This window comes from Scyliorhinus canicula, chromosome 10, assembly GCF_902713615.1.
Source record: "Scyliorhinus canicula chromosome 10, sScyCan1.1, whole genome shotgun sequence".
NCBI classification, from domain to species: Eukaryota; Metazoa; Chordata; class Chondrichthyes; order Carcharhiniformes; family Scyliorhinidae; genus Scyliorhinus; species Scyliorhinus canicula.
Genome location: NC_052155.1, coordinates 1,398,050 through 1,411,351, shown reverse-complemented (window position 1 = coordinate 1,411,351; position 13,302 = coordinate 1,398,050). Strand labels below are relative to the sequence as shown.

The following is a 13,302-nucleotide window of genomic DNA, read 5'->3' as shown; positions in this document are numbered from 1 at the left end:
AAAGGAGCGGTCACGTTGTTAGGAGTTTTCTATAGGCCCCCAAATAGTAATAGAGATGTGGAGGAAGAAATTGTGAAGCAGATTATGGATAGGTGTGGAGGTCTCAGGGTAGTTGTCATGGGAGACTTTAACTTTCCAAATATTGATTGGAACCTCTATAGGTCGAACAGTTAGGATGCGGCAGTTTTTGTACAGTGTGTGCAGGAGGGTTTCCTGACACAATATGTGGATAGGCCGACAAGAGGGGGGGGCCACATTGGATTTGGTACTGGGTAATGAACCGGGCCAAGTGTTTGGAGATAGTGACCACAATTCAAAGAAAATTACAGCACAGGAACAGGCCCTTCAGCCCTCCAGCCTGGGCCGATCCAGATCCTATATCTAAACCTGTTGCCTATTTTCCAAGGATCTACTTCCCTCTGTTCCCCGCCCGTTCATATATCTGTCTAGATGTATCTTAAATGATGCTATCCTGCCCGCCTCTACCACCTCCGCTGGCAAAGCGTTCCAGGCACCCACCACCCTCTGCGTAAAAAACTTTCCACGCACATCTCCCTTAAACTTTCCCCCTCTCACCTTGAAATCGTGACCCCTTGTAACTGACACCCCCACTCTTGGGAAAAGCTTGTTGCTATCCACCCTATCCATACCTCTCATTATTTTGTAGACCTCAATCAGGTCCCCCCTCAACCTCTGTCTTTCCAACGAAAACATTCCTAATCTACTCAACCTTTCTTCATAGCTAGCACCCTCCATACCAGGCAACATCCTCGTGAACCTCCTCTCTAAAGCATCCACATCTTTCTGGTAATGTGGCGACCAGAACTGTAACATGACCTGCCGACTCTTGTACTCAATACCCCGTCCGATAAAGGCAAGCATGCTGTATGCCTTCTTGACCACTCTATCGACCTGCGTTGCCACCTTCAGGGTACAATGGACCTGAACTCCCAGATCTCTCTGTACATCAATTTTCCCCAGGACTCTTCCATTGACCGTATCTTCTGTTCTTGAATTGGATCTTCCAAAATGCATCACCTCGCATTTGCCTGGATTGAACTCCATCTGCCATTTCTCTGCCCAACTCTCCTATCTATCTATATTTTGCTGTATTCTCTGACAGTCATCCTCGCTATCTGCAACTCCACCAATCTTAGCATCATCTGCAAAGTTGCTAATCAGACCACCTATACCTTCCTCCAGGTCATTTATGTAGATCACAAACAACAGTGGTCCGAGCACGGATCCCTGTGGAACACCACTAGTCATCCTTCTCCATTTTGAGACACTCCCTTCCACCACTACTCTCTGTCTCCTGTTGCCCACCCAGTTCTTTATCCATCTAGCTAGTACACCCTGAACCCCATACGACTTCACTTTTGCCATCAACCTGCCACTGCAGCCTGGCCCAATGCAGCCTGACCCACTGCAGCCTGGCCCACTGCAGCCTGGCCCACTGCAGCCTGACCCGCTCCAGCCTGACCCACTGCAGCCTGGCCCACTGCAGCCTGGCCCAATGCAGCCTGGCCCACTCCAGCCTGGCCCAATGCAGCCTGACCCACTGCAGCCTGACCCGCTCCAGCCTGGCCCACTGCAGCCTGGCCCAATGCAGCCTGGCCCAATGCAGCCTGACCCACTGCAGCCTGACCCGCTCCAGCCTGGCCCACTGCAGCCTGGCCCAATGCAGCCTGGCCCAATGCAGCCTGACCCACTGCAGCCTGGCCCACTCCAGCCTGGCCCACTGCAGCCTGACCCACTCCAGCCTGGCCCAATGCAGCCTGGCCCACTCCAGCCTGGCCCAATGCAGCCTGGCCCACTCCAGCCTGGCCCAATGCAGCCTGGCCCAATGCAGCCTGGCCCAATGCAGCCTGGCCCACTCCAGCCTGGCCCACTCCAGCCTGGCCCACTCCAGCCTGGCCCAATGCAGCCTGGCCCACTCCAGCCTGGCCCAATGCAGCCTGGCCCAATGCAGCCTGGCCCAATGCAGCCTGACCCACTGCAGCCTGGCCCACTGCAGCCTGGCCCAATGCAGCCTGGCCCACTGCAGCCTGGCCCAATGCAGCCTGACCCACTGCAGCCTGGCCCAATGCAGCCTGGCCCACTGCAGCCTGGCCCACTGCAACCTGGCCCAATGCAGCCTGGCCCACTCCAGCCTGGCCCACTCCAGCCTGGCCCAATGCAGCCTGGCCCACTGCAGCCTGGCCCGCTCCAGCCTGGCCCGCTCCAGCCTGGCCCACTGCAGCCTGGCCCAATGCAGCCTGGCCCACTCCAGCCTGGCCCACTGCAGCCTGGCCCCCTGCAGCCTAGCCCAATGCAGCCTGACCCACTGCAGCCTGACCCACTCCAGCCTGGCCCAATGCAGCCTGGCCCACTGCAGCCTTGCCCACACCAGCCTGACCCACTCCAGCCTGGCCCACTGCAGCTTGGCCCACTGCAGCCTGGCCCACTCCAGCCTTGCCCACACCAGCCTGGCCCACTGCAGTCTGGCCCACTGCAGCCTGGCCCCCTGCAGCCTGGCCCAATGCAGCCTGACCCACTGCAGCCTGGCCCAATGCAGCCTGGCCCAATGCAGCCTGGCCCACTCCAGCCTGGCCCACTCCAGCCTGGCCAGCTCCAGCCTGGCCCACTCCAGCCTGGCCCACTCCAGCCTGGCCCAATGCAGCCTGGGCCACTCCAGCCTGGCCCACTGCAGCCTGGCCCACTGCAGCCTGGCCCAATGCAGCCTGGCCCACTGCAGCCTGGCCCACTGCAGCCTGGCCCAATGCAGCCTGGCCCACTGCAGCCTGACCCGCTCCAGCCTGGCCCAATGCAGCCTGGCCCAATGCAGCCTGGCCCACTCCAGCCTGGCCCACTGCAGCCTGACCCGCTCCAGCCTGACCCGCTCCAGCCTGGCCCGCTCAAGCCTGGCCCAATGCAGCCTGACCCACTGCAGCCTGGCCCAATGCAGTCTGGCCCAATGCAGCCTGGCCCACTGCAGCCTGGCCCAATGCAGCCTGACCCACTGCAGCCTGGCCCACTGCAGCCTGGCCCAATGCAGCCTGACCCACTGCAGCCTGGCCCACTGCAGCCTGGCCCAATGCAGCCTGGCCCACTCCAGCCTGGCCCAATGCAGCCTGGCCCAATGCAGCCTGGCCCACTGCAGCCTGGCCCACTGCAGCCTGGCCCACTGCAGCCTGGCCCACCGCAGCCTGGCCCACTGCAGCCTGACCCACTGCAGCCTGGCCCAATGCAGCCTGACCCACTCCAGCCTGGCCCAATGCAGCCTGGCCCACTGCAGCCTGGCCCAATGCAGCCTGACCCACTCCAGCCTGGCCCAATGCAGACTGACCCACTCCAGCCTGGCCCAATGCAGCCTGACCCGCTCCAGCCTGGCCCAATGCAGCCTGACCCACTCCAGCCTGGCCCAATGCAGACTGACCCACTGCAGCTTGGCCCACTCCAGCCTGGCCCACTGCAGTCTGGCCCAATGCAGCCTGGCCCACTGCAGCCTGGCCCAATGCAGCCTGGCCCACTCCAGCCTGGCCCACTGCAGCCTGGCCCACTGCAGCCTGGCCCAATGTAGCCTGGCCCACTGCAGCCTGGCCCACTGCAGCCTGACCCACTGCAGCCTGGCCCAATGCAGCCTGGCCCACTGCAGTCTGGCCCAATGCAGCATGGCCCACTCCAGCCTGGCCCAAACCTGTTGCTCTCGGTTTCAATGAGCCAAACTGTGACAGGATCTTTCTGCTGGCATTGGCCGCTCCGAAGATTTTGGTTCAGATCAGCAGGGTGACTGAGGCAAGCGAAGTAGATGACCTGTGCAGATCAGTATTACACAGGGCAAAGATTCTTCACCAGAGGCTCCCGATGTGTTTTAAGCAAGTTATGACTTGGTGTGGTAGAAAGATCGCGAATTACATGGAATAGAAACAGTTGAAGGCATTAGTGTTAACGCCTCATTATCCCACGATGTGTATAATGGTGTTAACACAACGTGAGGTCTGAGGAGTGATGCGCCTCATGAATTCCTGACAAAAACCTCTGGCCGCCTGATGCCAATTTGGGGAAAAACTCCTTAACTAAGTGAGTGGCTGCAGCAGCCAAGGAGAGGGCTGATGGTGGGGTGGCTGCAGCAGCCAAGGAGAGGGCTGATGGTGGGGGTGGCTGCAGCAGCCAAGGAGAGGGCTGATGGTGGGGGTGGCTGCAGCAGCCAAGGAGAGGGCTAATGGTGGGGGTGGCTGCAGCAGCCAAGGAGAGGGCTGATGGTGGGGTGGCTGCAGCAGCCAAGGAGAGGGCTGATGGTGGGGTGGCTGCAGCAGCCAAGGAGAGGGCTGATGGTGGGGGTGGCTGCAGCAGCCAAGGAGAGGGCTGATGGTGGGGGTGGCTGCAGCAGCCAAGGAGAGGGCTGATGGTGGGGGTAGCTGCAGCAGCCAAGGAGAGGGCTGGTGGTGGGGGTAGCTGCAGCAGCCAAGGAGAGGGCTGATGGTGGGGGTGGCTGCAGCAGCCAAGGAGAGGGCTGATGGTGGAGGTGGCTGCAGCAGGTAGGGTCTGTGGCGAGCAGCATTGAGTCAGAGAGGAGCCGTGTCCTCATTTGGACTCGAGAAGCTGAATGGCAGAAATAATAAATGCCACCGAGCAGAGTGTGTAATCAGTGGGGAAGCTAAAAGAGAAACTAATCCTTTGGAGCTTCGAAACTGCAGCAAGATCCAAATTCGAATTTGGGCACAGGAGGCAGGACATAATCTGTACTTTGCTGCCGTTGAAGATTCATTGAAAAGGTGACTAATCCTTCTGTATTTTCAGAGATAGAAACAAACCAGCCAATTACTTTGAATACATCACTTAAGTATTATTAGTTAGAATGAAGTAATCTTAAAGCAGACTAAAAAAAAAGATTCCCAGGCCATACCGGAACAAACGCAAGCCATCCTGTGACAAACACGGGCCTTCCTGTGACAAACGCGGGCCTTCCTGTGACAAACGCGGGCCATCCTGTGACAAACACGGGCCTTCTTGTGACAAACGCGGGCCTTCCTGTGACAAACGCGGGCCTTCCTGTGACAAACGCGGGCCTTCCTGTGACAAACGCGGGCCATCCTGTGACAAACGCGGGCCATCCTGTGACAAACGCGGGCCATCCTGTGACAAACGCGGGCCATCCTGTGACAAACTCGGGCCTTCCTGTGACAAACGCGGGCCATCCTGTGATAAACGCAGGCCTTCCTGTGATAAACGCAGGCCTTCCTGTGATAAACGCGGGCCATCCTGTGACAAACACGGGCCATCCTGCGACAAATGCCGGCCATTCTATGACAAGCAGAGGCCATCAGTCGAGAGATGGAAGAGCAAATATGTAGACAAATCTCTGCCTGTAAGAATGAGGGCAATAATAGTCGGAGATTTAACCGTCCCAATATCGACTGGGAATTAAACAATATAAGGGGAACTGAAGGAGAAAAACTCATGCAGTGTGTCCAGGAAAATCCTTTCACCCAATTAGTGACAAACCCAACAAGAGGAGATGCAATTCTAGACCTAGTCTTGGGGAACAAAGAAGGGCAAGTGGGTGAAGTGACAGCGACCGTATCTAGGATAGTGATCACAATTCAGTTAGATTCAGCATTACCATGGAAAAGGGCAGAGATAAAGCAGGAGTAGAAACATTGAAATGGGGGAAAGCAAATTTTGTATAAATGAGAAGGGACTTGGCTGAGGTGGACTGGCGAGCATTGCTCGAGGATAAATCAGTGGAAAACCAGTGGGAAGCACTAAAAGGAGAGATTCTAAATCATAGAATGAGAAAAGTTACAGCACAGAAGGAGGTTATTCAGCCCATCTTTTCCATGCCAGCCCGAGAACACCTGGATGCCCTTTCTAATCCCACCTTGTACAAATGTACAAAGTAGACATGCCCTCTGGTTGTCTGGACGAATACAGGGGAAGATCAAACAGAAAAAAAAAGGGGCCGAGAAGCATAAAGAACTCAGCACTGCAGACAGTCCAGACGAGTATAGCAAGTGCAGGGACAAGATCAAAAAGGAAATCAGAGACGGCATGAGAAAGATTCGCAAATACAGTTAAAGAAAATCCAAAGATGTTTTATCAATATATTAGTGGTAAAATTAGTTCAGGAAAAAGTGGGACCTATCAGAAATGAAAAGCGAACTTGTGTGTATCATAGAATCATAGAATTTATAGTGTAGAAGGAGGTCATTCGGCCCATCGAGTCTGCACCGGCCCTTGGAAAGAGCACCCTACTCCTCCACCCTATCCCCATAACCCCACCTAACCTTTTCAGACACTATGGGGCAATTTAGCATGGCCAATCCACCTAACCTGCACGTCTTTGGACTGTGGGACAAAACTGGAGAACCTGGAGGAAACCCACGCAGACACGGGGAGAACGTGCAGACTCCGCACAGACAGTGACCCAAGCTGGGAATCGAACCTGGGAGCCTGGCGCTGTGAAGCAACAGTGGTAACCACTGTGCTATCATGCTGATGCAAGGCTGTGGGAAGAGTTTTGAATGAATATTTTGTCTCCGTGTTTACAAAGGAAATGGATGTTGCAGATATAATTGTCCAGGAGGAACACTGAGATACTGGATGGGATAAAGCGGAAGTACTCAAAGGATTGAAATCCTTGCAAGTTGATAAGTCGCCAAGGCCAGATGGATTGTTTCCGAGGCTACTTAAGGAGGTCAGAGAGGAGATGGCAGATGCTCTGAGGATGATTTTCCAATCCTCACTGGACACAGGAGAGGTACCGGAGGACTGGAGAAATGCAAACGTACTCCCATTGTTTACAAAGGGACCCAAGGAAATGCCGAACAATTATAGGCCAATTAGTCTTAGTTTGGTAGTGGGTAAATGATCAGAATTAATCCTGAGAGATAGGATTAACTGTCACAGAGAAAGGCATGGATCAGTCCGGGATAGTCAGCATGCATTTGTTAAAGGACGGTCTTGCCTCATAAATTTGATTGAATACTTTGAGGAAGTGACAAGAAGGGTTGACGAGGTAGTGCAGTGGGTGTGGTGTACATGGATTTTAGTAAGGCGCTCGACAAAGTCCCACATGGCAGATTGGTCAAGAAAATGAAAGCCATGGGATACAGGAAATGTGGCAAATTAGATAAAAAGTTGGCTTAGTAACAGGAAACAAAGGGTAATGGTTGATGGCTGCCCTTGCAATTGAAAAGTTGTTTCAAATGGTGTTCCACAGGGCTTGACGTTGGGACCCTTACTGTTTGTGTTATATATTAACGATCTGGAGTGAACGTTGAGAGCATGATTGGGAACTTTGCAGATGACACAAAGATTGGCCGAGTTGTGGACAGTGAAGAGGAAAGTTACAACCTTGCAGATGATATAGATGGATTGGTGGAGTGGCCGATAAAGTGACAGATGGAATTTAACACCGAGAAGTGTGAGGTCATGCATTTAGGGAGGTCGAACAGTTGTAGGGAGTACACAATAAATGGGTACATACTAAGAGAGGTAGATGAAGTGAGAGATCTTGGTGTACAGGGACACAGGTCCCTCAGGGCAGCAGTTCAAGTTGACTAGATTGTAAAGAAAGCAAATGGAATGCTCTCCTTCATTGGCAGAGGTACAGAATATAAACGTAAGGATATAATGTTGGAATCGTATAAAACACTGGTGAAGCCACAACTGGAGTATTGTGGGCAGTTCTGGCCAGCACATTACAGGAAGGACGGTATTGCTCTGGAGAGAGAGCAGAGGAGGTTTATAAGAATGTGGCCAGGGCTGGAAAAGTGAGGCTCCGAGGAGAGATTGGAGGTTGGGGTTCTTTTCCCTGGAACAAAGAAGGCTGAGGGGTGACTTAATTGAGGTGCACAAAATTATGAGAATAGATAGGGTGGACAGAATAAAATGATTTCCCCTGGTGGAGAATTCTAGAACCAGGGGACAGAGATTCAAGATAAATGGCAGAAGGTGCAGAGGGGACATGAAGAACCTTTTTACACAGAGGGTAGCGGGAGTCTGGAATTTGCTACCCGAGTTGGTGGTGAAGGCAGAGACCCTAATCGGTACCTGGATCTGCATCTTAAGTGCTGTAAGATACAGGGCTATGGACCGGGAGCAGGAAGGTGAGATTAGAAAGGGCACCTGGGTATCCTCAGGCTGGCATGGACAAGATGGACCGAATGGCCTCCTTCTGTGCTGTAACATTTCCATAGTTCTATGGACGAGAGGACACACATTTAATATGATTAGCAAAATAAGCAAATTTGATGTGAGAAAAATGTTCGATGATTATTTGAACAGCAACAATGTTCAGGGGGAACGGGGAAAAGGCCAGGGAATGGCACTATGTCATGATGCTCATATAGAGAGACGGTGCAGTTATAGTGGGCCGAATGGCCTCCTTCTGCTCTGTATAAATCTATGATTCTGTGAATTTAGATTGAATATCGACTGTGCATGGACGTTAATCTGCATTTGAGACTGAAAATAGCTGGACCGCAATCCAAATTTAACCCCGAATGTGCGTGGCTGCAATCTGGCTTTGATTCTTAATTGACATTGCCTATAATTCAGGTTTTCCATTGGGTTTCTGCACACTGACCTGGATTAATTCTGGATTTGCATGCGCAGTAATCCAGGATTGATTCTGGATTTCCATGTGCAGTAATCCAGGATTGATTCTGGATTTCCATGTTCAGTAATTCAGGATTGATTCTGGATTTCCATGTTCAGTAATTCAGGATTGATTCTGGATTTCCTTGTGCAGTAATCCAGGATTGGTTCTGGATTTCCTTGCACAGTAATTCAGGATGGATTCTGGATTTCCATACGCCGTAATCCAGATTGATTCAGGATTTGCATATGCAGTAATCCAGAAGTGATTCTGGATTTGCATGCACAGTAATCCAGGATCGATTCTGGATTTGCATGCACAGTAATCCAGGATAGTTCTGGATTTCCTTGCGCAGTAATCCAGGATTGATTCTGGATTAGCATGGTCAGTAGTCCAGGATGGATTCTGGATTTCCTTGCGCAGTAATCTAGAATTGATTCTGGAATTGCATGCACAGTATTCCATGATTGATTCTGGCTTTGCATGCGCAGTAATCCAGGATTGATACTGGATTTGCTTGCGCAGTAATCCAGGATTGATACTGGATTTGCATGCTCAGTAATGCGGGGCAGCATGGTGGTTAGCATAAATGCTTCACAGCTCCAGGGTCCCAGGTTCGATTCCCGGCTGGGTCACTGTCTGTGTGGAGTCTGCACGTCCTCCCCGTGTGTGCGTGGGTTTCCTCCGGGTGCTCCGGTTTCCTCCCACAGTCCAAAAATGTGCGGGTTAGGTGGATTGGCCATGCTAAATTGCCCGTAGTGTCCTAATCAAAGTAAGGGGGGGTTGTTGGGTTACGGGTATAGGGTGGATACGTGGGTTTGAGTAGGGTGATCATTGCTCGGCACAACATCGAGGGCCGAAGGGCCTGTTCTGTGCTGTACTGTTCTATTCTATGAGTAATCCATGATTGATTCTGGCTTTGCATGCACAGTAATCCAGGATTGATTCTGGATTTGCATGTGCAGTAATCCAGGATTGATTCTGGATTTGCATGGTCAGTAGTCCAGGATGGATTCTGGATTTCCTTGCGCAATAATCCAGAATTGATTCTGGATTTGCATGCGCAGTAATCCAGGATTGATACTGGATTTGCATGCACAGTAATCCAGGATTGATTCTGGAATTGCATGCACAGTATGGGCAGCACAGTTTCATAGTGGTCAGCACTGCTGCCTTACAGCGCCAGGGACCCAGGTTCAATTCCAGCCTTAGGTGACTGAGTGGAGAACGTGCAAGTTCCACACAGACAGTGACCCAAGCAGGAATCGAACCTGGAACCCTGGAGCTGTGAAGCAACAGTGCTTACCACTGTGCTGCCATACCGTTGACTGGAGTGTAGATATCATGGTGTTGGGGGAGAGCGCAAAAATGCAAGGGGTGAGGCCATCAAAGAATTTGTGGATTGTCGCAAAAAACATCTGGTTCACTAATGTCCTTTAGGGAAGGAAATCTGCCGTCCTTACCCACAATGTGGTTGACTCTGGAATGGACGTGCGAGGCACTCCATTGTATTCAGCAGCTACGAAAACACAAAAACGGAATGAAACCGTCACTGCACTAGTAAACCAGCTGCCACGGGTACTGCTCTGGGGACCCAGGTTCAAATCCCGACACTGCAGATGGTGAAATTAGAATTCAGTAAAAATCTGGAATTAAAAGTCTAACGATGACCATGAAACCCTTGTCGATTGTCACTGCTATCCTTTAGGGAGGGAAATCTGCCGTCCTTACCCGGTCTGGCCTACACGTGACTCCAGACCCACAGCAATGTGGTTGACTATTAACTGCCCCTTGAGGGCAATTAGGGATGGGCACAGCCTGCGACGCCCACAGCCCATGAACAGATTTTAAAAAATGTTTTTTTTACAATACATTCGGGAGAGTTTCCTTGGGAGTCGTCAACATCGACTCGGGACCACACAGACACGGGGAGAACGTGCAGACTCCGCACAGACAGCGACCCAAGCCGGGTCCCTGGCGCTGTGAAGCAGCAGTGCTAACCGTGCCCTGACGGAGTGCAGGATGGTGTACCCCCCCCACCCCGGCAGTGTGACTGTAGGGCCCCCCCTCCCCCGGGGCAGAGTGTGACTGTAGGGCCCCCCCTCCCCCGGGGCAGAGTGTGACTGTACCCCCCCTCCCCCGGGGCAGAGTGTGACTGTAGGGCCCCCCCTCCCCCGGGGCAGAGTGTGACTGTAGGGCCCCCCCTCCCCCGGGGCAGAGTGTGACTGTACCCCCCCCCCTCCCCCAGGCAGAGTGTGACTGTAGGGCCCCCCCCCTCCCCCGGGGCAGAGTGTGACTGTAGGGCCCCCCCTCCCCCCGGGCAGAGTGTGACTGTACCCCCCCTCCCCCGGGGCAGAGTGTGACTGTACCCCCCCCCCCCCCGCCCCCGGGGCAGAGTGTGACTGTAGGGCCCCCCCTCCCCCGGGGCAGAGTGTGACTGTAGGGCCCCTCCCTCCCCCGGGGCAGAGTGTGACTGTACCCCCCCCCCCCCGGGGCAGAGTGTGACTGTACCCCCCCCTCCCCCAGGGCAGAGTGTGACTGTAGGGCCCCCCCTCCCCCGGGCAGAGTGTGACTGTAGGGCCCCCCCCTCCCCCGGGGCAGAGTGTGACTGTAGGGCCCCCCCTCCCCCGGGGCAGAGTGTGACTGTAGGGCCCCCCTCCCCCCCGGGCAGAGTGTGACTGTACCCCCCCCTCCCCCGGGGCAGAGTGTGACTGTACCCCCCCCCCCCCCCCGGGGCAGAGTGTGACTGTAGGCCCCCCCCTCCCCCGGGCAGAGTGCGACTGTAGGCCCCCCCCTCCCCCGGATCAGAGTGTGACTGTAGGGCCCCCCCTCCCCCCGGGCAGAGTTTGACTGTACCCCCCCTCCCCCGGGGCAGAGTGTGACTGTACCCCCCCTCCCCCGGGGCAGAGTGTGACTGTAGGGCCCCCCCCTCCCCCCGGGGCAGAGTGTGACTGTACCCCCCTCCCCCCGGGGCAGAGTGTGACTGTAGGGCCCCCCCCCCCCCCCGGGCAGAGTGTGACTGTACCCCCCCCCCCCCCCCCGGGGCAGAGTGTGACTGTAGGGCCCCCCTCCCCCAGACAGAGTGTGACTGTACCCACCCCCCCTCCCCCGGGGCAGTGTGTGACTGTAGGGCCCCACCTCCCCCCGGGAAGAGTGTGACTGTACCCCCCCCCTCCCCCGGGCAGAGTGTGACTGTACCCCCCCCTCCCCCAGACAGAGTGTGACTGTACCCCCCCCCCCCCCCCGGGGCAGAGTGTGACTGTAGGGCCCCCCCCCTCCCCCCGGGCAGAGTGTGACTGTACCCCCCCCCCTCCCCCGGGGCAGAGTGTGACTGTAGGGCCCCCCTCCCCCAGACAGAGTGTGACTGTACCCACCCCCCCTCCCCCGGGGCAGAGTGTGACTGTACCCCCCCCCCCTCCCCTGGGGCAGAGTGTGACTGTAGGGCCCCCCTCCCCCAGACAGAGGTGTGACTGTACCCCCCCCCTCCCCCGGGGCAGAGGTGTGACTGTAGGGCCCCCCCTCCCCCCGGGCAGAGTGTGACTGTACCCCCCCCCCCCCCCGGGCAGAGTGTGACTGTACCCCCCCCTCCCCCCGGGCAGAGTGTGACTGTACCCCCCCCCTCCCCCGGGCAGAGTGTGACTGTACCCCCCCCCCCTCCCCCAGACAGAGTGTGACTGTAGGGCCCCTCCACCCCCAGGCAGAGTGTGACTGTACCCACCCCCCTCCCCCGGGCAGAGTGTGACTGTACCCCCCCCTCCCCCGGGGCAGAGTGTGACTGTACCCCCCTCCCCCGGGGCAGAGTGTGACTGTACCCCTCCCCCTCCCCCGGGCAGAGTGTGACTGTACCCCCCCTCCCCCGGGGCAGAGTGTGACTGTACCCCCCCCCCCCCTCCCCCCGGGCAGAGTGTGACTGTACCCCCCCTCCCCCGGGGCAGAGTGTGACTGTACCCCCCCCCTCCCCCAGACAAAGTGTGACTGTACCCCCCCCTCCCCCGGGCAGAGTGTGACTGTACCCCCCCCCCTCCCCAGACAGAGTGTGACTGTACCCCCCTTCCCCCGGGGCAGAGTGTGACTGTACCCCCCTTCCCCCGGGGCAGAGTGTGACTGTAGGGCCCCCCTCCCCCGGGGCAGAGTGTGACTGTCGGGCCCCCCCCTCCCCCGGGGCAGAGTGTGACTGTAGGGCCCCCCCTCCCCCGGGCAGAGTGTGACTGTAGGGCCCCCCTCCCCCAGACAGAGTGTGACTGTACCCCTCCCTCCCCCCGGGCAGAGTGTGACTGTACCCCCCCCCCCCTCCCCCGGGCAGAGTGTGACTGTAGGGCCCCCCCCTCCCCCCGGGCAGAGTGTGACTGTACCCCCCCCTCCCCCGGGCAGAGTGTGACTGTACCCCCCCTCCCCCCCGGGCAGAGTGTGACTGTACCCCCCCTCCCCCCGGGCAGAGTGTGACTGTACCCCCCCCCCCTCCCCCGGGCAGAGTGTGACTGTACCCCCCCTCCCCCGGGGCAGAGTGTGACTGTAGGGCCCCCCCTCCCCCGGGCAGAGTGTGACTGTACCCCCCCCTCCCCCGGGGCAGAGTGTGACTGTAGGGCCCCCCCTCCCCCGGGCAGAGTGTGACTGTAGGGCCCCCCTCCCCCAAGACAGAGTGTGACTGTACCCCTCCCTCCCCCGGGCAGAGTGTGACTGTACCCCCCCCCTCCCCCGGGCAGAGTGTGACTGTAGGG

The 13,302-nt window shown here is 56.5% G+C and overlaps 1 protein-coding gene across 2 annotated transcripts in view; it reads left to right on the top strand.

Moving 5' to 3' along the window:
- The window catches only part of LOC119972178 (arf-GAP with GTPase, ANK repeat and PH domain-containing protein 3-like), a 965,193-nt gene that overhangs the window by 662,393 nt on the left and 289,498 nt on the right, over window positions 1–13,302 (top strand). The gene's annotated exons all lie outside the window — the stretch shown is intronic.